The following is a 27,709-nucleotide window of genomic DNA, read 5'->3' as shown; positions in this document are numbered from 1 at the left end:
CCAAGGAAACCAGATCTGAAAGAGACACGTGCACCCCAATGTTCATCGCAGCACTGTTTATAATAGCCAGAATGTGGAAGCAACCTAGATGCCCATCAGCAGACGAATGGATGAGGAAGCTGTGGTACATATACACCATGGAATATTACTCAGCCATTAAAAAGAATTCATTTGAATCAGTTCTAATGAGATGGATGAAACTGGAACCCATTATGCAGAGCGAAGTAAGCCAGAAAGATAAAGACCATTACAGTATACTAACACATATATATGGACTTTAGAATGATGGTAATGATAACCCTATATGCAAAACAGAAAAAGAGACTCAGATGTATAGAACAGACTTGTGGACTCTGGGAGAAGGCGAGGGTGGGATGTTTCAAGAGAACAGCATCAAAACATGTATATTATCTAGGGTGAAACAGATCACCAGTCCAGGTTGGGTGCATGAGACAAGTGCTCGGGCCTGGTGCACTGGGAAGACCCAGAGGGATTGGGTGGAGAGGGAGGTGGGAGGGGGGACCGGGATGGGGAATACATGTAAATCCATGGCTAATTTATTTCAATGTATGACAAAAACCACTGCAATTTTGTAAAGTAATTAGCCTCCAACTAATAAAAATAAATGAAAAAAAAAAACAAACCTATGCAACTTGCCTAAGGGGGAAAAAAAAAGCTGGAAAAAAAAACAACCCTTTTGTCTCTTTTCATGTAAATGATGAACAGCCTTCTGGTGGCAACCATGAAATAAATGCCTGAAATCATTCTTCAATGGATACAAATAATGGTCTCAAGTAAAACTCTGTTAATGAGGTTTCTCAGGAGACCATATTACTGATGCTCATGTGGACAGCTTTCTGTTGTCTACAGGATGTGTTTTTTTCCACTCCTGGATAAAACCATTGTTAGAACATCTACAGAATAAGTTGACTGCATGTCCTTATAATAAACTTAAAAATTCTTTATCTTGCTCGGTATGTAGAGTGCTCAGTTAATAGAAGACATTTCGCGCATAAGCAAATTTCAGTCTCCTTCATGCAGAATGAATTCTTCCTCATCATTTGCTAGAATTTGGTCAGTTAAAGTCACCAATAATATATATTGTTTAAACACACATAAACAATTAGCCATTTTAATTTTAGTTTTCAGTTTTTCTTGGCTGTGCTGTGTGCACAGCATGCAGGATCTTAGTTCCCTAACCAGGGATCAAACCCATGCCTCCCTGCAGTGGAACCAGGGGACCTCCAAGTCCCCTACTTAGCCATTTTAAGGTGTAAGTTCAGTGGCATTTAATATATTCACAGTGTTGTGCAAGCATCATCACTATCTAGTTCCAGAACATTTCCATCATCCCTGAATAAAACCTAATACCCTTGAAAGTCATTCTCTATTCCCCTTTTACCCCTGTCACTGGCAACCACTAATTTATGCCCTGATTTTAAAGACTTGCCTTTTCTAGCTATTTTATATAAATGTAACCATACAATATGTGTTATTTTGTGTCTTTCTCTTAATGTAATGTTTTCAAGTTTCATCCATACTGTTGTATGTATCAGACTTTATTCCTTCCCCCCAGCTTTATTAAGGTATAATTGACAAAATTGTAAGATATTTCAATTGTATATCATGACAGTTTGATGTGAAAGGATTCCTCCCATCTAGTAAACACATCTACCACCTCACATATTTATCTTTTTTTGTGTATGAGATATTTAATTTCTCTCTTAGCAAATTTCAGTTATATAGTACAGTGTTATCGACTTAGTCACCATGTTATACGTTAGATCCTCAGACCTTTTTCATTTTATAGCTGAACGTTATTACCCTTTTACCAAGATTTCATTTCTTTTCGTGACTCAGTAATATTCCACTGTATTGATGTACCTCATTTTGTTTATACAGTTATCAATTAATAGACACCTTAGAGCTGTTGTGAATAGTGCTGCTGTCAACATTTGTTTACATTTTTGTTTGAAAACCTGTTTTCTGCCTGTATCACTGCATCTTTTCCTGTCTTGAATATTCTCATTAAAGTAATTGTATTTAATTTTTTTTTTTTAAAGAAAGAAAACCTGTTTTCAACTATGGGTATTGGCTTAGTAGTGCAAGTGCTGGGTCCTGTGTTAATTATTTTTAACTACATGAGGAGCCACCAAACTTTTTCACAGTGGCTGCACGCTTTTACATTTTACTAGCAATGTATGAGAGTTCCTGTTTTTCCTCATCCTCAACAGCACATGTTGTCTACATTTTTTTATTATAGTCTTCCTAGTGTATATGAAGTCATATCTTACTTTTCCCTAATAACCAGTGACCACCTTTTTATGTGCTTGTTGGATAGTTCTATAGCTACTTTGTAGACATGTCTATTCATGTCTTTGGTCCATCTTTAAATTGGGTTGTTTATTATCAAAGCATTTTGAGTTCTAGGCTTTTATCAGATATGATTTTCAATATTTCTTCCCATTCTTTGACTTGTTTTTTCATTCTCTTGAGTGTATATACTTTGAATCAAAAAAGGTTTTAATTTTGATGAAGTTTAGTGTATCTATTTATCTTTTGTTGTATGTGCTGTTGATGTCATATCTAAGAACTTGTTGCCAAATCAGGATCATGAAGATTTACTATGTTTTCTTCTAAAAATGTTATAGTTTTAGCTCATATATTTAGGTCTTTGATCTATTTTGAGTTAATTTTGCATATATAACAGGAAGGGATCCAATCTTGTTATTTGTATGTGGATATCCCATTGTCCCCACACCATTTGTTGACGAGACTGTTTTTCCTTCTATTGAATGTCCTTGGTACTCTTGTTGAGAATTAGTTGACCAGAGATGTATAGGTTTGTGCTCAATTGTTTCAGTCGTGTCTGACTTTTTGCAACCCTATGGACTGTAGCCCGTCAGGCTCCTCTGTCCATGAGATTCTCCAGGCAAGAATACTGAAGTGGGCTACCATGCCATCCTCCAGGGAATCTTTCCAACCCAGGGATTGAACCACGTCTCTTATGTCTTCTGCATTGGCAGGTGGGTTCTTTACTACTAGCACCACCTGGTAAGTATAGGTTTATTTCCAGACTTTCAGTTTTGTTCACTGGATTTATATGTTTTGTTATGCCAGTTCTATACTGTTTTGATTCTCTAGCTTTGTGGCAGGTTTTGAAGTTAAAATGTGTTAATCCTATGGTTTGTTTCTCTTTGTCAAGGTTGTTTTGGTTATTTGAGGTTCCTTTCATTTCCATGTGAATTTAAAGATCATGTCCATTTCTGCAAAAAAAAGACCAGTGGATTTTTCATCAAATATGTGAAACTCTGGGGAGTATTTTGATCTTGACCATATTAAGTATTTTATCCAATGAACAGGGAATGTCCTTCCATTTATTTAGGTCTTTAATTTCTTTCAACAAAGTTTTGTAATTTTCAGTGAATGCAAGTCTTGTACCTCATTGATTAGCTCTGTTCTTAAGTATTTTATTCTCTTTGATGCTATCATAAGTAGAGTTGTTTTCTTAATATACTTTTGGATTGTTCATTGTCCGTGTATAGTAAAACAACAGAGTTTTTTTGTGTTAATCTTATGTTCTACAATTTTATTGAATTTATTAGCTCTAATAGTTTTTTGATGGATTCTTTGGGATTTTCTATGTATAAGATTATGTTCTACAGATAGAGATATTTTTACTTTACTCTTTCTAATTTGGATGCCTTTATTTCTTTTTATTGCCTGGTTTTCTTTAGCTGAAACTTCTTTTACAGTGTTGAATAGAAGTGCCCAAAGTGAATATTCTCATCTTGTTCCTCACTTTAGTGGGAAAGCTTTCAGTCTTTTACCGTTAAATATTTTTAGCTGTGAGTTTTTCATACATGCCTTTTTATCATGTTGAGAAGTTCACTTCTGTTCCTAGTTTATTGAGTGATTTTATCCTGAAAAGGTTTTTGATGTAGTCAAATGCTTTTTCTGCTTGACTTGAGCAATTTGTGGGGATTTTTCATCTTTATTTAGTATATTAATTTGATTTTCTCATGTTGAACTGCTCTTGGCTTCCAGGTATAAATTCTACTTCATCGTGATTCATGATTGATTGATTGCTGCACCAGATGGCTTGTGGAATCTTGGTTCCCTTACCAGGGATTGAATCTGTGCCTCCTGCAGTGGAAGTACAGAGTCCTAACTACTGGACTGCCAGCGAATTCCCCATGACCCTTTTAATATGTTGTTTGGGCTCAATCTTACAGTATTCTGTTGAGTATATTACATTTATATTCATAAGGCATATTGACCTGTAATTTCATTTCATTGTGATTCCTTTATTTGGCTTAAATATTAGCGTAATTAACACTGGCCTCATTGAATTAAGAAATACAGTTTACTCTTGAATTACATAGGTTTAAACTCATAGGTCCACTCGTAGTTTTTTTTTAAGTACTAAATATTACAGTACTGCACAATCCATGGTTGGTTGAATCCACAGGTGCAGAACCAGATAAGGAGGGCCAGCTCTTAAGTTATACTCAGATTTTCAACTGCACTGAGGTCATCACCCCTAACTCCTGTGTTTTTTTGGGGTCAACTATATTTCTTCCACTTATTTTTGGAAGAGTTTGGGAAGAATTAGTGTTACTCTTCTTTAAATGTTTGCTAAAATTCACCAGTGAAGTTATCTGGTTCTGGACTCTCCTTTGTTTGAGAGATATTTGATTACTGATTTGATATCTTTGCTTGCTATTCACTTTTTGTATTTCTTTCTGAGTCAATTGGTTATTTCTGTGTTTCTAGGAATTTATTCATTTAATCTAAGTTTCTAATTTTTTGACATGTAATTGTAGCAATATTGTCTTATAACCCTTTTTATTTCTGTTAGGTCAGTAAAAGTATCTTCATTTCTGATTTTAATATTTTGAGTCTTTTCTCTTTTTTCTTTGTCAGTCTAGCTAAAGGTTTGTTAATTTTGTTGATTTATTTTTAGAGAAGCAACTTTTGGCTTTGTTCATTCTATTTTTATACTCCACTTATTTGCCTCTCTAATTTTTATTATGTCCTTCTTCTTGCCAGAGACAAGAATATATAATCCTAACTGTATCACAGTATCACTAGGGTAGAGACAAATGGGGAGAACACTGCCTGATGGCAGAAGCAGAGATTGGAGTATTGCACCTTCAATCCAAAGACTCTTACATATTGCTGGCTACCATCAGAAGTGAGGGGAAGGCATGGATAATATCTGTCTAGAGTCACAGAGGGATTTAAAAAAAATTTTAATATTTAAGATTGGTCCAAATTGCTTAATACTTTATTTATTAATGCCATATAATGTTTTATTATGAGACCATACCACATTTTAGTTTTCCATTTCTTTACTGAAAGACACTTGTCATTTCCATTTTTTCATTGTCATGTATAATATAGGCATACCTTGTTTTATTGTGCTTTGCTTTATTGCACTTAACAGATGTTGCATTATTATTATTTTTTAAAATAAATTGATGGTTTATGGTAACCCTGCATTGAGTCTTTGGCACATTGTTCCAAAAGCATACACACTTCATATCAGGGTGTCATATTTTGGTAATTTTCACAATATTTTGACTTTTTCATTATTATTATATTTATTATGGTGATCTGTGATCAGTGATCTTTGATGTTATTATTGTAATTGTTTTGGACCCCCACAAACCACATTCATATAAGATTAACTTACATGTTGTATGTGTTCTGGCTGTTCTACCAACCAGCTGTTTCCCAGTTTCTTTACCTTTCCTCAGGCCTTCATATTCCCTGAGACAAAAAAGTATTGACATCAGGCCAGTTAATAACTCTACAGTGGCCTCTCAGTGTTCAAGTGAAAGTAAGAGTCATAAATCTCTCACTTTAACTCAAAAGCTGGAAATGATTAAACTTAGTGAGGAAAGTATGTTGAAAACCTAGACAGACCAAAAACTAGGCCTCTTGCACCAAACTGTTAATCAAGTTGTGAATGCAAAAGAAAAGTACTTAAAGGAAATTAAAAGTGCTACTCCAGTAAACACACACATGATAAGAAAGTGAAACAGTCTTATTATGATATGGAGAAAGTTTTAGTGGTTTGGATAGAAAATGAAACAAGCCACTATATTCCCTTAGGTGAAAGCCTAATCCAGAGGAAGACCTTAATTTTCTTTTCTTCAATTCCATGAAGGCTGAAAGAGGTGAGGAAAACTTCAGAAGAAATGTTTGAAGTTAGCAGAGACTGGTTCATGAGGTTTAAGGAAAGAAGCTGTCTCCATACCATCAAAGTGCAAGGTGAAGCAGCAGGTACTGATGTAGAAACTGCAGTAAGTTATCCAGGAGATCTAGCTAAGGTAATTAGTGAAGGTGGGTATACTAAACAACAGATTTTCAATGTAGACAAAACAGTCTTAAACCAGAAAAAGACAGTGGCTAAGACTCCATGCTCCCAATGCAGGGGGCTCAGGTTTGATTCCTGGTCAGGGAACTAGACCCCACATGCCGCAACTAAGAGTTCACATGTTGCAACTAAAGCTCTTACATAATGCAACTAAAAGATCCCACATGCCACAGTGAAGATTCCATGTGCTGCGCCTAAGATCCAGCACAGAAAAATAAATAAATCTTTTTAAAAAAATCATTAAAATGTCAATTATTTTTTTAAAAAATTTGAAGAAGATGCCATTCAGGACTTTCATAGCTAGAGAGAAGTCAATGCCTGGCTTCAAAGGACAGGCTGATTCTCTTGTTAGGGGCTGTTGCAACTGTTGACTTTAAGTTGAAGCCAGTGCTCATTTGCCATATGAAAAGTCCTAGGTCCCTTAAGAATCTTCTCTGCTTTTGCTCTGTAAATGGAAGAACAGAGCCTGGATGACAGCACATCAGTTTACAACATGGTTTGGGAAATATCTTAAGCCCACTATTGAGACTTACTGGGCAGAAAAAAAAAAATCCTTTCAAAATATTACTGTTTGTTGACAGTGCACCTAGTCATCCAAGAGCTCTGATTGAGATGTACAATGAGATTAATGTTGTTTTCAATGCCTACTACTAATACAACATCTTCAGTCTATGGATCTAGGAGTGGTTTTGCTGTTCACATCTTATTATTTAAGAAATACATTTTGTAAGGCTATAGCTGCCATAGGTAGTGATTCTTCTGATGGATCTGGTAAAGTAAGTTTAAAACCTTCTGGAAAGAATTCACCATTCTGGAAGCCATTAAGAATGTTTCTGATTCATAGGAAGAGGTTTGTGTATCGACATTAACAGTCATTTGGAAGAAGTTGATTTCAGCCCTCATGGATGACTTTGAGAAATTGAAGACTTCAGTGGAGGAAGTAGTTGCAGATATGGTAGAAATAGCAAGAGAACTAGAATCAGAAGTGGAGCAAGAAGATGTTACTGAATTACTCCAGTCTCTTGGTAAAACTTTACAGATGAGGAGTTGCTTCTTATGGATGAGCAAAGAAAGTAGTTTCTTGAGATGGAATCTACTCTTGGTAAAAACTGTGAAACAGTCTGTTCAGTTATGGGAAGAAAATACTCAGGTGCCTACCTACATTTTTGTCTAAATCATAAATTTGTAACCAGATATTTTGGACACCCCTATTCTATAGGTATTAAGTCCAAAATTATTCAATAACTCATTCCTTGAATACATCTATAGCTTTTTATCTTATCATAGTCCTGAATGGCACTATCTTATATGCTAATTGTTATTCTTTTAACTATATATTTTAGATGTATACATGGTTATGCTGTGGCCCCATGTTCATGAATGTTACTCTAATATTTTTTAACGTCCTCAGTGAAACCTGCCCTAATAGCAGGACTAGATCTTTTGTCCCCTTTGTAACCTCAGTCAACTTTGCACATCTTTTCACTATAATAACCTCTTATTGTAGTTATATGATGTATGTTTGTTTTCAGATTATATGCACCTTGATAAAAGTAACATTGCTTTGTCTTCAGATTCCCCCAAAGTAGGAGAGTTCTTTATGGCTTGCAGGCACCAATAACTTATAACAGTAGTAGGGAATATCTATTATGATTTCTCCCTCTCCAACCAAGTAGAATGCAAAAGTAGATATCACAAACATTTTTTTATTAATTCTGAATAGTAAACAGTATAACCACTTCATACAGATTTTCCATGTCTTCCAGTTTTGATTACTTGAATTTGAACACAAGTGTGCTGTCTCAGGAATCCTTATCATCTGAGGATGTCCCTGTGGGCTTCACTCAGGAGGAGTGGCAGAGGCTGGACCCTGCTCAGAGGACTCTGTACAGCGATGTGATGCTGGAGAACTATAGTCACTCATCTCAGTGGGTAGGAATTGTTTTCCATGTAGATTCCTAGTTGCACATCCTTTCTTGCTTGCTAAATCCCATGGAAGCTTTTCTGGGTTTGATCATATTTAGGCTTCAGATTTAGGGTGGTTAGAAGGATTGTTGAAACATTATAAAGAATGTTTTTCTTTTTCTAGTAAAAGTTTGAAATGGGTGTCTGAAGCTTCATTTTCTGTTTTCTTCAGAAGCCCTAAAGCCTATGAGCCTAGCCCAATTCCCATGTCATTTCCTGTTCACAGGGTTTTGCATGCCTAAACCAGAACTGATCTTCAAGTTGGAATGAGGAGAGCAGCCATGGGTATTAGAGACAGAGTCTCCAAGCCAGATCTACCCAGGTGAGTTAGGGTGTGTTAAATAGGTCACCTGGTGATAGGTATGAATTCTTTTTACTCTTAATTGTTGCTCATATGTTCATTTCTTCATTCAACAAATACTGAGTACCCACGAGCATCACTCAGGTTTTAGGTATTGGAAATACATCAGTGAACTAAATTTTGTCCCTGACCTCATGCAGCTTACATTCTGATAGGGAGAGAAGGACAGTCAACAAACAATAACACATGTATATACATAAAATATGCCAGTAGATACCAAGGAATCAGCACAAGGAAATTGATAAGGGTAAGAATGATGGAGTGTTATACTTTAGAAAGGATATCAAGAAGGGATTTCTGATGATATCTACTTGAATAAAATGAGAATGAGAATCATGGAGAGTCTCGATGGCAGAGGTAACATCAAATGTCAGTCCACTAAGGCAGGGATGTACTTGATGTGTTTGAGGACACATAAATATCACTCTGGATTGGGGGAAATGAAGGAGCAATGAGTAGTAAGAGTTGGCATTTTAGAGGCACTGGAAGCTCAAATTGTGTAGGACCATGATAAAGACTTTGATTTTATTCTGAGTAAGATGAGAAGCCATTGGCATAATTTAACCCAGTAAGCAACATACATTGATGTGTCTTTTAAATTGATCCCTCTAACTGCTGAGCAAAGAAAATATTGGGGGAAGAGGGCTGAAAGCAAGAACGTCAATCAAAATAGTATTTCTGTCTGTGTAAATGTGATGGTAGCTTATCCTTGGTTGAAAGTGGTGAGGAAGAATAAAAGTGATTGGCTTCTGGATATATTTTGAAGGTGGGGACCTATATGATTTGCTGTTGAATTGGACAAGGAATGTGAGAAAAAGAGAAGAGTCAAGAAAGACTCTGAGGATTTCATTCAGAAAAACTGGATCAATAGGCACCAATTGCCAAGACTGGGAAAAAATGGGGAGAAACAGTTTGGGAGGAGTTAATAGGAGATTAAATTGCACACATCAAGTTTCAGGTGACTATAAAATATTCAGGTTTTGGGTATATAAGCAGAAGTAGATTAGGGCAGAGTCCAGGTGGTAGATATTTATTTGGAAAGTGTCAGCTATGACAGTATTTAAAGCTTCAAAACATAGTATTTAAAGGAAAGGGATTAGATAACATCTCTCCTTAGGAGGAGGAATGCACATATTTGAAAGGTCTGAAGGCTTATATCCTGGGACACCACCTTTCAGAAGACGTGAGAATGAGATGACTCAGCAGAAAAAAGAGGAAGGAGCATTTGCAGGTTGGGTGGAAACAGAGAATGTGATGTCTTATAGCTAAGTGAAGACAGTATTTAAAGGACAGAGTGAACTTCTTTGAAGAAGGATGTGTGAAGTGAGTATTTTCTCCATCCTTGCCTTCAGGTCATCCAGAATCATTAATGTAAATGAGCATTACAAACTCAGTTTATGACACTAGAGATTATCTAAAATCCCAAATCAGCACAAGTATAAAAGTGGCAAAATCACTGAAAAAATCAAGCAGGAATATATTTATGGCAGATGGATGGAAAACAAAAGCATATCTCTTAGTAAGAGGAATTGGCAAAATACTTTTCAGGGACAAAGTAAAGGAAATACTCTGAGGCGTGAAACCTAAATCTTTAGATTAACCACAATGTTTCCCCCAGGGAGGTGGAACTTCTTTGGATACAGTTTGGTTCTGCAAAGCAGATTCATTAGTCCTAAGTGTGGAAACAGACACTTAAACCATATTTTTCAGTAGTACTCTTATTTCTCTGACAATGTAAGAAAAGAGACTTTCTGTTTGTGTGTGTGTGGGGGGAAGCCCTCTCAGACACCTAAATGTGGGTTAATAAACTTGCATGCTATCTTAATGGGTAATCCTAGAAACACAGACTTTAAAGCAAAAACTTACCTGATAGCAGTTAGCTAGGATGTACAGTCATGTCCAACTCTTTGTGACCCCATGGACTGCAGCATGCCAGGCTTCCCTGTCCATCACCAACTCTTGGAGCTTACTCAAACTCATGTACAGACCTCCTTAAAAAATGAGAAAATGAGGAGTAAGGCTGGTGAAGAGGAATGGTAGGTACAAAGGGGCCATTACCTAGTTAGCTATGGCTCTGTGATAAGCACCTCTGGTTTCACAGTCAGCAAGCCTTCATAGTCTTCATGTGAATCACTGTGTCCTCAAACAGTTCGCTAGAGAGTGGAAGGGAAGTTTCTGTCTTCTTGTTCCTCTCTCTCATTAGATGTGACTGGTCTGTAGAGTTTTTAGCTCCCTCTCACTTATGGATTACATCAGACAGCCTCTCTAGGTAACTGCTGGGGAAGCCAGAGCCTTCATGGCTCCAGTTCAGCTCCTTGGGCAATGTAGTCTCTGTGAAGTCAGCACAGCATTTGGTGTTCCTCAGGCGGTAGCGGCAGTGGTGCCACCCCCAGTTACCTGACTCCATGATTATCAACAGAACAAGCCATTTGCTACTCTGTTGAGAAAGGAATGCAGATCTGAGTTGGTCTATATACCAAGTCTGGTACATGTGTAAAGCACTTGTTCATAAGGAATTATCCTGTTGGCCTAAGACATGGCTCTATTCCCTCTCCCAAGTAAACCTCATCTAGTTAGATATTTCTTAAAAAGCTCATGTTCTTTGAACCTGAATAATCAAAAAGGAACCAGCACAAATTCATTCAAGACAATTACAAGAAAAAAGGGGTGGAAAAGGTAACAAAAGTAGTAGATTAGATAGAGTTGTCTTATAATCAGAGTAGCTATAAAGAAATGTTACAAAATATTAAACCATGAATTTTAAATAGAATGAATCGATTACTCCTGTGATAGAAGAATTCAAGAAATATGCTAGTAAGGTAGAAAACAATTAGAGGATGTCAAATTCAGAAAACAGTTGAAACAAAATCAGTGAAATAAACAAATTGGAGTAATCAAGGAAGAATAGGTACTGCTGAAATTATATTCAGAAAGATGAGAAAAATAAGCAAGAAGAAACTGACATAAAATTTGAACTAAATAGCAAGGAATGAAAGGTATTCAATATTAATTCCATAAAAGCAGTTCCTTCTCCAAAATAGAAAATCTTAATAACAGCCAGAGGGAAAAATCACATTGCCTCCTAAGGAATGAGACACTGCTAGAGACATCTAAATTGAAGCAAAAAACAAAAATTGTCAATTTAGAATAGTGAACTCAGAAAACTAATTTTTAAAGGATGAGATTTGTTGAAGAGAAATAAAGCCAGATACTAGTTAAAGGTGATATAGATTTTATTCATTAGCTATTGCAGTAGGGGGATAAAGTTTTTTTTTTATAAAACTGAGCTTAACTCTAAATACAGCAAAGACAGCTGAGGATTTGTAGCCAGCAGAGTGAAGGGGTAAGTGAATAGAAAATTACTACGAGTTAACATCAAGGGTAAGGAGATTCTTGCTAAACTGGCCTTATAGAATTCTTGCTAAATTCAGGCCAAGGGTTTATAGATCAAGGTTGAAACATGAGGAACTTATGCGTGAGGAGATTCTCCCTAGACTGACAAGGATTCATGCTAAAACTGCTCAGTAGAGGCAGACACGAAAGGCCAAGGTTGAGACCTAGTCAAGAATAGGTCTCAGAGGAGCTTAACTAAAATTTAGTCAAGGAGAGAATCTTTGTCAGGATATATTCTTAAATTTGGATTGGTCCTGAAATAAATTATAGAAGCAATGCCTTTTACTATATAATTTTGTTAGTAAAATTCTAACAGAGATACTACTGGAAGAGAAAAAAAACGAAACCTAATGAATACTTGAGAGGAGTGGTAAGTGACAAGAAATTAGGAAACTTATGGGTAAGTCTAAACAATATATGGGTAAAAATAATTATGATACCTAATTTGTACTAAAAGACAGTTTCATAATTGAGTTGGGAGTTGATCAAATTGTATTTGATTCTTCTGTTAGAAAAAGAGGTTCAGATTATAGAATCACTTTAGATTTTAAGTTAAATATTAATGACAAAATTTAAGGCACAGCCACCTAAAGTGGAGAAACAGGTGTGTATAACCTTCAAAGTTGTATAGAGGAGAAAATGGAAAAGATAAAAAAATCAAATCAGTCTAAAACAAAGGAAGAAAGGTACAGTAGAAGTAGTGGTAAAGCTGACAGATATAAAGCAGAAAGTAAAATGTAGGAGACAATGTGATATAATAATGACTGTAATTGTATAAGGACTAAATTTACTAGTCAGAAGTAAAATTGTCAAATTGGATCTTCAAAAAATAAAATAAAATTAATCTATAAGACATCAGGTTTTAGTGACTTGATATTTGTCAAGCATCTTTTGCTTTTTCAATATTCAGCGTTTTACCTATCTCCAGAGTACCTCTAACAGGATACTCCAGTTCCTCCAGTATGGCAAGAACTGCTATTAAAATAATCATTCACAAAGCACAATCTTCCATACTTATTTTCATTTATTAGACTCTACGAACCTTCTACTCTTACAACTGACATACCATCATTTTGTTTTTCTCTCATCCTTTCTTACAGATATTATTGTTATACTTTTGTAAAAGTGTTAATATCTTTATTTTCTCATTTTCCACGGATACTACCCAAAACACTAACCATATTCTTTTAGTTTTTTCTAATTTCTAAATGAAATTATATTCCCCCCAAAACCATTTAGTTTATCATGTTATTAACTTGAGTTACATTTTTCCCAAAATGTAATATATCACACTTAAGTTTTTCTCTTTCAATCATGGTTTAAATACTGCTATATCTCATCTCTATGGAACAAAACTGAGGCTGCCAAACTCCCATTTAATCCTTCCTGAATATATCCTTATATATGCTTTCCTTTCCTACAGCTGTGTCTTAGATTCTGTGTACTTAATGATTCTCATGAATTAATATGTGAAAGTACATGGAGCAGAGCCTGGCTTGTGGTGATAGTTTGTTAATTTTCCTGTTATTGTCATTATTAACATTTTTAAGCTTTTGTTTTTTGCTCTCCTTATTAGATTGTTTCTGGATTTTTTGTTTCCCCAGCTTTTATGAAATGTTTCTTGTTTGTTTTGATTTGCATTATCAGCTATAGATTCTGATTCTTGATAGTGTATGGATTTTGAATGAGGCTATTTTCTTATCTATGTTATGCTTTCTCCGAAGAGAGCCTATCTTATTTTGTTATATAACTTATAATGGATATTGGATCATATCTTAATTGTAACTCTTGATGAATGAGAGGCCCTTTATGTTGATTCATTCAGAAAACACTGCAAGAAATTAACTTTTCAATTCAGATATTGAGTTATAAACCTCTAGATTCCTGTTCAGAAATTAAAGGTTTGAATAAAACATGAGATTTGTGTTTCAAAATGACTTGTGAAGGACCACTAATTCCAGTACTCAAAAGAAATCAGAGATAAACAGTTGTAAGATCATAGGTTACAGATAGAAAAAGGAGGAGAAAAAAAGACAGCTGAATATTTTAAATTTTAGCAGTTAATAGAGGGCGTTTATGCTACAAAGGAGTATTGTTCAGTGTTGTGACAGAATGAGAGGTACAGAATGTAATTAATTTTAAATTTCAATGTAAATATAACTTGAAATTGTAGAGATGTTATAAAGATTTATTTGGAAACAGATATGACACAGTGTAATTTCCCTGATGTTTAGTTGTTTAGGTTCTGAGCAAAGGCAAAATGGGAATGTAAGCCTGCTTACTGAAAGCCTTGGTTGAACTTGAACAATTTCTGGCAAATTAATAGTCTGTCATTTCTAGAAAGAATACATTTATTATGGCTTTGTGGAGTGATAGTATAGATACCCAATATGAATATAGTTGGTAAAAAGTATTTTTCCCCCTAGAACTGTACCTGTAGTCTATTTTGTCTAATGGTGCTTGGAGACAAAGAACTCTGGACAGGTTTTTGAGTAAGGCCATCATTGTTATATTGTATATTCCTATTCATAGGAAGATAGCAAGGTGAAGTCTAGCTGAGAATTCTTAGGGTAAATAAATATAAGTATCAGTAATTATTTTAGGTTAGGTCCTCCATGGTTTTAAATATAAATAAAACCCAGAAATGTAGAGTTCTGTTTAGAAGTTAAAAAAATGTATTAATGTATTAAATTCATCACAGCAAATTTAAGATGAGGAGAAGTTAGTGTTTTTTGGTAGGGTAACATAACTTTTGGGGAAACTTAGAGAATAAGATGAATATACCAAAACTAAAAACAAATAGTTCTGGCCCTCTTTCAATCTTTCTTGTCTCTTTCATTTTACATTCCTGGTAGACATTTGTATTCTTTGTAAGTCACATGAGTAGAGAGAGAATAAGAAAGTAGGTTGCTACAGGTCTTCTTAAGCAGGAACAAATTGGTGCTTTTCCATAAATTTAATTTGGTATTAACAGTATAATAAATTAATATATAAAAAAATAAGTTCAGTCAGTTGCTCAGGTGTGTCCGACTCTTTGCGACCCCATGAATTGCAGCACACCAGGCCTCCCTGTCCATCACCAACTCCCAGAGTCTACCCAAACCCATGTCCATCAAGTCGGTGATGCCATCCAGCCATCTCATCCTCTGTCATCCCCTTCTCCTCCTGCCCCCAATCCTTCCCAGCATTAGGGTCTTTTCCAATGAGTCAACTCTTTGCATGAGGTGGCCAAAGTATTGGCGTTTCAGCTTCAACATCAGTCCCTCCAATGAACACCCAGGACTGACCTCCTTTATGGATAGACTGGTTGGATCTTCTTGCAGTCCAAGGGACTCTCAAGAGTCTTCTCCAACACCACAGTTCAAGAGCATTAATTCTTCGGCGTTCAGCTTTCTTCACAGTCCAACTCTCACATCCATACATGACTACTGGAAAAACCATAGCCTTGACTAGATGGACCTTTGTTGGCAAAGTAATGTCTCTGCTTTTAAATATGCTATCCAGGTTGGTCATAACTTTCCTTCCAAGGAGTAAGCGTCTTTTAATTTCATGGCTGCAATCACCATCTGCAGTGATTTTGGAGCCCCCAAAAATAAAGTCAGCCACTGTTTCCACTGTTTCCCCATCTATTTCCCATGAAGTGATGGGACCAGATGCCATGATCTTAGTTTTCTGAATGTTGAACTTTAAGCCAATTTTTCACTCTCCTCCTTCACTTTCATCAAGAGGCTTTTTAGTTCCTCTCCACTTTCTGCCAGAAGGGTGGTGTCATCTGCATATCTGAGGTTATTGATATTGCTCCCGGCGATCTTGATTCCAGCTTGTGCTTCTTCCAGCCCAGCGTTTCTCATGATGTACTCTGCATATAAATTAAATAAGCAGGGTGACAATATACAGCCTTGACATACTCCTTTTCCTATCTGGAACCAGTCTGTTGTTTCATGTCCAGTTCTAACTGTTGCTTCCTGACCTGCATACAGGTTTCTCAAGAGGCAGGTCAGGTGGTCTGATATTCCCATCTCTTTTAGAATTTTCTACAGTTTATTGTGATCCACACAGTCAAAGGCTTTGACATAGTCAATAAAACAGAAATCGATGATTTTCTGGAACTCTCTTGCTTTTTTGAGGATCAAGAAAATGTTGGCAATTTGATCTCTGGTTCCTCTGCCTTTTCTAAAACCAGCTTGAACATCTGGAAGTTCACAGTTCATGTATTGCTGAAGCCTGGCTTGGAGAATTTTGAGCATTACTTTACTAGCGTGTGAGATGAGTGCAATTGTGCAGTAGTTTGAGCATTCTTTGGGATTGCCTTTCTTTGGGATTGGAATGAAAACTGACCTTTTCCAGTCCTGTGGCCACTGCTGAGTTTTCCAAATTTGCTGGCATATTGAGTGCAGCACTTTCACAGCATCATCTTTTAGGATTTGAAGTAGCTCAACTGGAATTCCATCATCTCCACTAGCTTTGTTTGTAGTGATGCTTTCTAAGGCCCACTTGACTTCACATTCCAGGATATCTGGCTCTAGGTGAGTGATCACACCATCATGATTATCTGGGTCATGAAGATCTTTTTTGTACAGTTCTTCTGTGTATTCTTGCCACCTCTTCTTAATATCTTCTGCTTCTGTTAGGTCCATACCATTTCTGTCCTTTATCGAGCCCATCTTTGCATGAAATATTCCCTTGGTATCTCTAATTTTCTTGAAGAGATCTCTAGTCTTTCCCATTCTGTTGTTTTCTCAAGACTCTACACATGGACATCACCAGATGGCCAACACCAAAATCAGATTGATTATATTCTTTGCAGCCAAAGATGGAGAAGCTCTATACAGTCAGCAAAAACAAGACCGGGAGCTGACTGTGGCTCAGATCATGAACTCCTTATTGCCAAATTCAGACTTAAACTGAAGAAAGTAGGGATAACCACTAGACCATTCAGGTATGACCTAAATCAAATCCCTATGATTATACAGTGGAAATGAGAAGTAGATTTAAGGGACTAGATCTGATAGACAGAGTGCCTGATGAACTATGGACAGAGGTTCGTGACATTGTACAGGAGACAGGGATTAAGACCATCCGTAGTGAAAGGAAATGCAAAAAAGCAAAATGGCTGTCTGAGGAGGCCTTACAAATAGCTGTGAAAAAAAGAGAAGTGAAAAGAAAAGGAGAAGAGGAAAGATATTCCCATCTGAATGTAGAGTTCCAAGGAATAGCAAGGAGAGATAAAAAATAAAAATAATTTAAAAAGAATTCAACTAGAAACACTAGAAACATGTAAAGCATAGATATTTAGCTACAATATATTAAGTATTAGAAAATTAGGTAAAGTCTAATTTGTTTCCTTCAAAAGATCAAATCAATTCTCTAATATCTCTCCAGGGCACTCTTATGTACTAATCTTCATTTGTTTTCTGGTTCTCTGCATTTCCCAGACCTGGCTCAATCTCCCCGCCCCCCCCCAAATATGTCCTCCTTTATTCACTGTGTCTTTATTATTAACCTCTATATTAAGTCTTGAAGTATTTACCTATGTAAACATTGTCAAATGTCGATGTCTTCATTCTGAGTTTTTATTCCCCATTTCCACTGTGTCAGGTTGTTTCTTTCTTCTAAGCTGAAAGAATGGGGGGCACAGACATCTTGGGTTACTCTTATTTAAAGAAACTGAGTCAATAATATAAAAGGGTATTTGTATATAAGGGTAAATTTATCATGATCATAATAAAATTAATAATATACAGTTTTTTGCTCATTTCTAGAAGTCTGCAGGATTGTTAAACAGCTGGAACAGAGTCAGGAAATGCACAACAGACCTTTTTAGCAATCTCCATTTATCAACAACAAAACACTGACTATAGATAGAGGTAATATATTAGGAAAAATGTTTAATTTCAGCACATACCCAGTTCCTTTTATAAAAATACCCTGTAAATGTGACACAAGTGGGATGAGTTTGAAATATATTTCAGAATTAATTATTGAGAAAAACTATTTAAGAAAGAAGTCTGATGATCTCAGTGCATATGAAAAATTATTCCTTCAGAGTAACCATGAAAAAGCTCATGTGAGAGAGAAACCTTATGAATTAATTCAGAATGGAAAGTATGTCAGTCAAAATGAAGTCTTCTTTCCATATGAGAAAATTAAACATGTAGAGCAGTTGTTTAAATATAAAGAATGTGGGAAAGATTTCTGTGAGAAGACAGTTTTCATCACATATAAACAAGCTCACAAAAGACAAGGTCCTTGTGAACATAATGAATGTGACAAAACATTCTGTAATTATTCAGTTCTCATGGTCCATAAGATGACACAAAAAAGAGAAAGTCTTTATGAGTTTAATGAATATGGTAAAACCTTTGAAAAGGTATTTCTCTTGAAACATTTGAAGCTGAAAGATTATGAACATAATGACAAAGTGGATAAGTTCAGCAGATCAAACTTTATTGACTCAGGAGAGAAAACGTTTGGATGTAACAACCTGGGGGAACCTTTCTGGGAGAAGTCAGTTCTTAATGTAGCTCAGAGAACATGCATAGGAGACAAGGTCTGTGAGTGTAATGAATGTGAAAAAGCATTCTGTGAAAAGCCAAAACTCACCAAACATCAGAGAGTACATACAGGAGAGAAACCTTTTGAATGTAATGAATGTGGGAAATGCTTCTCTAGGAAATCCCTTCTCACTTTACATCAGAGAATCCACACTGGAGAGAAACTTTCTCTAGGAATTCACACCTCATAATTCATCAGAGAACTCACACAGGAAAGAAACCCTATGAATGTAAAGAATGTGGAAAAAGCTTCTACCATAAGTCATATTTCCCAGTACACCAGAGAATTCACACAAGGGAGAAACCCTATGAATGTAATCAATGTGGGAAAACCTTCATAAGCAACTCAGTTCTCAAAATACATCAGAACACACACACAGGTGAGAAACCCTATAAGTGTAATCAGTGTGGGAAATTCTTCTCCAGGAATGCATACCTTGCAATATATCAGAGAAGTCACACAGGTGAGAAACCATATGAATGTAAGGTATGTGGGAAAACCTCTTGTCATAAGTCAGATGTCACCAAACACCATAAAACTCACATGGGGGGAGACCCTATAAATGTAATGAGTGTGAGAAAACCTTCAGTGGCAATTCAGGCCTAAAAGTTCACCAGAGAACACACACAAAAAACCCTATGAATGTAATGAATGTGGGAAATCATTCTCTGAGAAATCGGTCCTCATGGTATATCAGAGAATACACACAGGGGGAGAACCTTACAAGTGTAATGAATGTGGAAAAACCTTTTACAATAAGTCTGATCTCACTAAACATCAGAGAACTCACACAGGAGAGAAACCCTATGAATGTAAGGAATGTGGGAAATTCTCTAGAAACTCATACCTTACAGTTCACCAGAGAACTCACACAGGGGAGAAACCCTATGTGTGTAAAAAATGTGGGAAAACCTTCTACTATAAGTCTGACTATACAGTACATAAGAGAACACAAAGAGGGGAGAAGTCTTATTACTGTGATCAGTGTGGGAAAACCTTCACTTGCAATTCAGTCCTCAAATCACATCAGAAAACTCACACAGGGGAGAAGTCCTATGAATGTAACGATTGTGGGAAATCTTTCTCTGAAAAATCAGTCTTTATTGTACATCAGAGAATACACACAGGATAAACCTTATAAGTGTAATGAATGTGGGAAGCCCTTCTATCATAAGTCAGATCTCACTAAACATCAAAGAACACACACAGGAGAAAAGCCCTATGAATGTAGTCATTGTGGGAAAACTTTCAGTTGCAACTGAGGTCTCAAACTACATCAGAGAAGGCAAGTAAATGAGAAAGCCTATGAATGTATTGAATTTGGGAAAACCTCTAAGAAATCATTTCTCACAGTATATTCAAAATTACATACAGGGGAAAGTCTTTTAAATATATTAATAGCAAAGAGAGAAATCTTAGTACCTAGCTATTCAAACCTTGAAATACTGTGGAAAATTCATACAGGACATGATCCTTATTAATGTAAAGTGGCAAAGTTTTTACTCTAAGTCATATTCCACAGCAAATGAAAGAGTTACCATGGGAGAAATTACTGTGAATGTGATGAATATTTTTAATAAGACAACTTAAAATGAATACATGTGGAAGAAATCCTACTAATATATGTAGGGAGTGTGTGGAAATATAAATTAGGACTTATTAAATAATTTAAGTAAGAGATAATCTTATGAATCAAACAGATGTAGGAAAATTTTCTTCCAGAAATTGGCTACTACTAATAGTCATATATACCACACCTGGGGAAAGCTGTCAACATCTTATTTTTTTTTTTGAGATCTTCATACACAAGTTGTACTTATTGTATGTCAGGCAAATAATGGGAATGATATCAATAATACAGCCTATGTTAAAAATGCCATTTTATTGAGCAAGAAAAGTGATACTGAGATGAAAGTCTTAAAGATTTTTTGAATGTGAAGGTTTTAACAGAATTCAGGCTTTATTATAGCTGAAGTTTATATTGAAGGAAGTCTGTCAACTTAGGAAATATGGACAGAAAATTTCCTTATTCTAAATGTTATGTTTTGTACTAATTTCAAATTTTTTCATAGAAATAAAACTGAAAACAGGCATTTACAAAAATATTAACTGTGGAATGTGAAGCTTTTTTAAAAGCACACATTAAATAATCTTCTAAGTCTCTGATTTTACTTTTGGAGAAACATATGTCAGCTCATGGTCCTCCGCATCATGAATCTTTACATGTATTTGATGAATCTGAACCCTAACTGTGTTATTACTCATGCAAATACAGTTCCTGCATGTCTGTGTTTTCCTGTCTGCAGTTTTGTGGTTGGTTGAATCCACAGATGCAGAACCTGAGGGTATGGATGGCCTACTTTTTAGCATCTGCTGATTTTGGTATTCAAAGAGATATCCTGGAACCAATCCCCAGCAAATGCTGAGGGGTGATTGTCCTGCTTAATGGTTTGGTTCAGCCCCAGGCCTGCCTCTGGGGCATCTCAGAATGGACTAGATCCACATCAGAACAATTGCCATGATCAGCACGGGGTAGCTTTGAGACTGCTTCAGTAACCGAAACACTTGAGTGTGAATGAAGCTGGTGTACTGGCTAGAATACTCTAGTGTATATGACCTCAGTGCCCCCATCCAGATTCACAGGAAGCTTTTCATAGTCCGTTCTACAACCTGTAACCTTTGTCATCTTCCACAGATTCTAAATTTGGTTAATATTGATCCCACATATCTCATACTTTTACAATAATACACATGTATCATTGCATGTATATATGTGTAATAACATTGTTTTACAAGTAATATCAGTGAGAATGTTTTATGCAACTTGCTTTTGTCTTCAAATGCATGGTTTTGGTATTTATACACATGGCTATGTTTTGCTTTAGTTGATTCTTTTTAATAAAACAACCCAAACTAAAAAGTGGCAAATGATTTGAACAGATGCTTCACAAAATAAGATACACAGTGGGCAATAAATAAGTGAAAGATGCCTAACATCATTATTCATCAGGGATATTCAAATGAAAACCACAGTTAAATAAAATAGCTATTAGAATAGCTATATCAACAAGTAACAATATGAAGCATTGACAAAACTGTGGAACAGCTGCAACTCCTGCACACTGCTCACTGAAACATAAAGTGGAACAACCATGTCAGAAAAGCTTGACACTGCATATAATAACCCTAACAACCCAGAAATCTTGCTCTTCAGCATTTAACCAATCAGTATAAAAACAGATGTCTTCACAAAAATACACATTAAGTTCATTACAGCTATGTTCTTAACAATCAAAAACTAGAAGCAGCAGATGAATGAATAAATAAATTGTGATATATGCATACAATAGAATATCACTTAGCAATTAAAATGAAGGTGTTCACTGCTCCTTTCACACTGGGTGTCTGTATTTCCATAGTATGGTTAGAGGGACAGCCACAAGCCAGAACATGGAAAACCAGTAAACTTTTGTGGGAGAATGGAGGAAAATGAGAATCTAGCATAAGTTAACAGTTTCCTAAATATAAATCATATACTTGATAGTTGCATATTTTAAAAAGTTCTTCTGTCATTGTTAATGACACAAAACTTCTCTTGTTTGAAGGCAAGACCACCACATTTTGTTTGTGTAGGGAAAGTGAGTAGGGGAATGTTCTTAAAATTGGTATCAGTTCAGTTCAGTTACTCAGTTGTGTCCAACTCTTTGTGACCCCATGGACTGTAGCATGCCAGGCTTCTGTGTCCATCACCAAACTCCCGGAGCTTGCTCAAAGTCAGTGATGCCATCCAACCATCTCATCTTCTGTCGTCCCCTCTCCTCCTGCCTTCAGTCTTTCTCAGCATCAGGGTCTTTTCTGATAAAATTGATATAATTATTCTTAAAAAATAGAAGTACTTCTTTGGTGAAGCCTCAGTACCCATTCAGTTCACTATGATAATCTGTAAGCAGAACAGCAGTATGGTGCTGGGCCTTTATTCCAGTAAGGTCAGGTACCACATCCTTTTCTCACAGTCCTCCGAATGATTTTTAAGAAAATATTCTAAAGGAGGACAAGTAAAAGCAAAGAAAAACAAAGGAGGATTTGAAGATCCCTGTTTAAGATTTATTTTTTTAAAGTGCATAATATTTTGAATTAAAAAAAAAAAATGTCATCCTGTGGGCCTGCTGAACACTAGACTATGTTTTCCACCCGTTTCATGATAAAGATCACTTCACAAAAAGAGAACTTTACTGGCTGGGAAAAGTCCCTTTACTTGATTTTCAAGTACAGTCTGTTGTCCAGTTCCTCTAGATAAGTCTTCCCATATTTTAAACAGATACCATTTCCACTTTGTAATTACATCTAGGTTAAAATTTATTATACTGGATCTTGAAGTAGAGTCGTTAGTGTTTGGAGTTCCCATTTTAAGCCCTCAGTGCTAGCGCATTCAATGCATCCACCACCAGCAGTGGATTTGGGGATCCTGGTACAGAGGAACTCAGGAAAAATGGGAATTCTCCAACAGTGGTAGTCCATCTCTGTGCATGGATGGGTGTCTGCTCCCTTTTGCAAGTTTTTGGAGGGAGTTTAGGGATATGTTGAGAAGTGCTTTGTCATCAAGGAACAGGTGACCCAGCAGTGGAATGCAGGTCCACTTCTTGTGTTGGTGGTGATGGCAGATGCCTTCTTGTGCCATGCGGAGAAGGTATTTGAGGAGGAGGTGGTGTAAAGGGGAAAGGGCACTTTGGGACAAAGGCATTACTATGGTCACTTTTTCCCCCAAAGTGGGAGATTGGAGGTATAGTGGTGAGTTTAAGAAAACATCAGGTGTCCTCATGGTTTCTCATGGATGTAACAAGGGAGAGCTTTCAGTAGGGCCTGATATAGCGGTCTGGTCTGATACAGAATATTTTGGTGAATAGGCTTTTGGCATGGGTTGCCCTGGAGGAATTGCTGGGGGGCTGTTCCAATGCTTAGACGTCATCCTAGATGGTGAAGATTCTGCTGGAGCAGATTCTTGTCATCTTAGGAGGAACAGGAGGGTAGGGACAGGCACTTCATCAGTGCTCTTGGTTAAACTTATAGATGATACTGAAGCAGATCTTGAATGAAAGGGCTTGAATGGTCAGAATTAGGTGTGCTGCAGACATCTGTGGTACTGGAAGAACCAGAAGCAGGAGGAGGTGTTAATGGTGTTCTTGGAGAATTTGGTGCCAATGCTATATATACTTTCTGTTTCACTTTCAGGGGTTCTACTTTAACTATTTTTCCTTGGCTCTTGCTGTGGAGGTGTGGAGTGTCTCATAGTACTTGATCTTGGGTTTAATGGACAAATACTGTGAGCTTTTAGTGAATGGCTATATTCTTTTGGAAATCTTGAGAGAGGCTTAGTGTTTCATGATTCTGTTTATAGGTATTTCTTGAAAAGATAGTCTGTAAATTCTTTTTCCATGCTGTTTCCCATTGGATTCAAGTTTTCAAAGAACTTTTTGATATCTGATTTTAGTCATAAACAATAAGACTGATTTAGGTATTTCTGGATTTCACCTGCCATTTTTCTGCTATGTTCTTCCCTTTGCTAAAGTTTATAAGCTCTTTTCCATGCCTTTTTAGGACCTCAGGGCTGCCTTCTTCTGTTTTCAATGTATTAGTTAGATAAATTCCAAAGAAAGGCACGTGTGGTGGATTAATAGACCTGAGTTTTGCCAAATATTTCTTTTTTTTCCCCTCAAATATTTCTTACAGTGATCTTCTTGTAGTTCATGAGCTATTTCTAAAATTTTCTTTTGTTAGCTTTGTATTTTGCTCAAACATGTGGTCTAGTCTGTAAACAGGAAATAAGTTAATAGCATGGCCAACCTCAAGGACACCATTGACATTGCTCAGCTCTTGAAAGATTTGCAGAATCTCAATTATTTAGCTTATCACAGCTACTTTTTCTTCTAAGTTTTCGGTTTCTACATTTCTCAAACCACAGAGTGAAATTAGTGGTATGCTGGATCATTTTCAGAAGGTTAGGAGAATTAATCTGTTTTCTTCTGCCCACATACTTTCAACTAATTCTGATGACTCTACAGTTCAATATAAATCTGATTCAAGTAGAGTGAGCTGTCGAGCAATTTGTTGGTTTAAGGGGAGCAGGTCAAAAGTCTCTATGTGGTCAAAATTCTCTCTTTCCACCAGGTCTACTTATATGCCATTCATCCCTGGGAGATGAACTCTGAAATGTAATATTATGACCTGGTCCCTTGTTTCTTGCAATTCAGTTCTTTTCCTTTCGATTATTTTAGTGATTGATTCAACCCATTTTTTCATTGCTTTACCTCTTACTGTTCCAATAAATTCCTCCATTAGCTGCAAAAGATCTTGAGTCTCTTTCAAAATCATAGTGGTGTACTACTCAGTGCCAAAGTACATTTAATGCTCACACCTGCACAGGCTGTATTCTAAACCTTTTTCAGTTCTGCACTCAAGGGCTAATCTTCTCTAAAGCTATGCAATCAGCTTCTGTTGGCTCAGGCTCTGGAATTTCAAACCTTTCTATTATAGGTTCTTTAGGTTTACAAAAGGATCTATGTGTTGTGAGAAATGTCTGAACAAAATTGGGACCCATGTATATATAATACGTGAGCCTCTCTATAAGTTTAATAACTGTTCTTGCTTTGATAATTGGAATTCCGGCTTTGGGCTGCACGTTTTCTTCAAATATGATATTTTCTTCAGAGTCAGGCTCTGCAAATCTATAAACATCAGCACTAGGGAGTCTCATCTGCTCCTCCTTTTCTTCCTATAGTATTGTCACATCAAACATCTTTTCCAGTGTTCTCTGGTACAATAAAGATATCAGTGCTGCCATCCAACTGTTTTTCTCTTCATCTGACTTGGCAGAAAACATAACACTATTTTCATCTTTTAAATTATTTCAAAAGCATGCTTGTACTCACTAGTGTCATCTTTGTCATTAATTTGTACCTTTCTCATAAAAAAACTTTTCTTTAAGGTGATATTCTGCATTGCTAGCACCAGGAAGTTTTGCTAGTCATGATTTGAGTTACAGCAAATCATTAAGCCATCGACGAGATGTTTCTTTCATGTTTCTCTTACATGTGTAAGAGCTCCTTCCATTACAAATTCATTGCAGCACTGTCCAGTGTCTTTTCCTCCCAACCATCAATATTCTTCTGAATCTCGTTCATTTTCTTGATTGCTAGATGTTTCCCATTCATTTGCTGATTATAAATCCAACATGCAGATTCACCCAGTCTACATTTTGCAAGACTTTTAGAACATATTTTTTCCCCCTATATCACTATGACCATTAAGCAGAGCTGATACATACTTGATTCAAACATTCCTTGTCTTCTTGTTCTTCACTCTTCTTACTGCTTCAGAAGTATGAAGTAATGTAGACAGTGGTAAATGGGCTAGAAGTAGCTTGGGTAAAACATATTGAACAGCTTCTTTGAAACCTTTGCCTATTGACTGAGAAGATTGAGGGCAAGAGGAAAAGGGGGTGACAGAGGAAGATGGTTGGATGGCATCACTGACTCAATGGACATGAGTTTGAGCAAACTCCAGGAGATGGTGAAGGACAGGGAAGTCTGGCATGCTGCAGTCCATGGGGTTGCAAAGAGTTGGACATGACTTAGCGACTGAAAAACAACAAGAGTGCCACTCCACGCTTTGATAACTGACTAAGGAAATGATCATGAAAACCAGGTCATAGAATATCTTGAGCATTATGATTCAAATGGATCAAATGTCAGTTCCTCTGCTATCTTCAAAGCAGCTTCCTACTAATGGATGGTGACTGCCTTCATCTGTCATTTCTACAGTATCTTCTATATGGCCCAGTAACTTTTCACCAGGTTCATGTATATCCACTATATGACCAAATGTATTTTCTACATCATTAGCTGAAAAAGTTTTGTATTAATGACAAAGTACTCTCTAAAATCATTTATAATTTAACTTCCCTTATATATGTCAAATTTCTGCCATAAATGCTTTTACAAAATCATAATAATGTTGCTCTCCTGAGGTGGAAGTCTCTTTCATCAAAGATAATATATCTTCTACATCTTGATGAACCATATCCATCAATACTTTATCAGCATATATTGCCACTTTAATATCTTGTTTTGTATTTTCATAATGCTGTATATTTTGCACCAACTTTTCACCTGTGTGCAGAAATGTATTCTAACACTGCTACTATGTAAACAGAAACCTGGTGGTCAGTTTTATAATCTAGGACCCCCTTTAACAGAAGATGAACTTTTTTCTACTGGGAGAGAGAAAAAAGTTTCTTCACTTCCTCTTTTCAGTAGCCGACTTGGCATCAACTATTGAGCATTTATCAACTGCATGAGGGAAGCTTGAACACGTGCCTCTACATCTGAAGAACTTAGGGGCTGAGCTTGACATTGCATATTTAATAATTGCAAAATTAATTCTTCAGCATACTGAAGAGCATCATCACTAGACTCAACAGTAGGATGAACTTGCCCCTGAACATTTTTTCAACGCAGACACCAGCAGCCGCCACTTGGGTGCGTTCTCTTGAGCTAAAAACTCAAGAGCAGCTGCTGTGCCTGCATGCCCCTACGACTGGGCAGGGAGAGGGCCGGTGGTGGCCCGGCTGGGGGAGTCACCAGAGGGCGAGCTCCCAGTGCTGAACCGGGCCACAGTCTCAGCGGATGGCCCGGATGCCGCAGGGGGCCGAGCTGCTGGGGGCTAGCCCCGGAGATGAGGCTGGGGGTGAGGCTGGTTCCTGGCCACCCATCCCACAGGCACTGGCCGCGGTGAGAGAACGCAGCCGGTAGGCGGTGGTGGCGGCCTCATCAGGCAACGCTGCCCAGGGACCGGGCCTCTCCCCCATCCCCGGCCCGCCGGCGCCACCCTAGGCTGCTCTCCACCTCGGTCACTGGACTCTGGGCTGGTCTGCTTAGGTCGCAGGGCCGGTGGCTGTCGGAGGGGTGCGGAGGGACGCTCCGGCCCGGCCCATTTTCTTTAAAATTGTTTTCTGTTGTCATATACCCCACAGCTGTTTCCCATTATTAATATAT

General features: G+C 36.9%; 1 long non-coding RNA gene and 2 pseudogenes across 5 annotated transcripts in view; 2 read left to right on the top strand and 1 right to left on the bottom strand.

The window, feature by feature from the left end:
- Positions 1-539: 539 nt before the first annotated feature.
- The window catches only part of LOC110143591 (uncharacterized), a 45,658-nt gene continuing 18,488 nt past the window's right edge, over positions 540-27,709 (top strand). For 4 of the 5 annotated variants that reach the window (XR_011486151.1, XR_011486153.1, XR_011486150.1 and 1 more), the window contains exons 1-4: positions 540-3,026; positions 6,176-6,338; positions 8,152-8,317; positions 8,577-8,672. This is a non-coding gene — a long non-coding RNA (uncharacterized lncRNA). Of the gene's footprint in view, positions 3,027-4,047; positions 5,499-6,175; positions 6,339-8,151; positions 8,318-8,576; positions 8,673-27,709 lie in introns of those variants that run through there. The other variant, XR_011486149.1, reaches the window with a different exon arrangement.
- On the top strand, positions 17,567-20,764 carry LOC139029610 (zinc finger protein 33B-like; annotated as a pseudogene).
- LOC110143589 (son of sevenless homolog 1-like) lies at positions 23,140-27,241 on the bottom strand (annotated as a pseudogene).

Source organism: Odocoileus virginianus, unplaced genomic scaffold, assembly GCF_023699985.2.
Source record: "Odocoileus virginianus isolate 20LAN1187 ecotype Illinois unplaced genomic scaffold, Ovbor_1.2 Unplaced_Scaffold_23, whole genome shotgun sequence".
In the NCBI taxonomy this organism is placed as follows: Eukaryota; Metazoa; Chordata; class Mammalia; order Artiodactyla; family Cervidae; genus Odocoileus; species Odocoileus virginianus.
The sequence above is the reverse complement of the archived record's forward strand: the minus strand, read 5'-3'. Positions and strand labels throughout refer to the sequence as shown.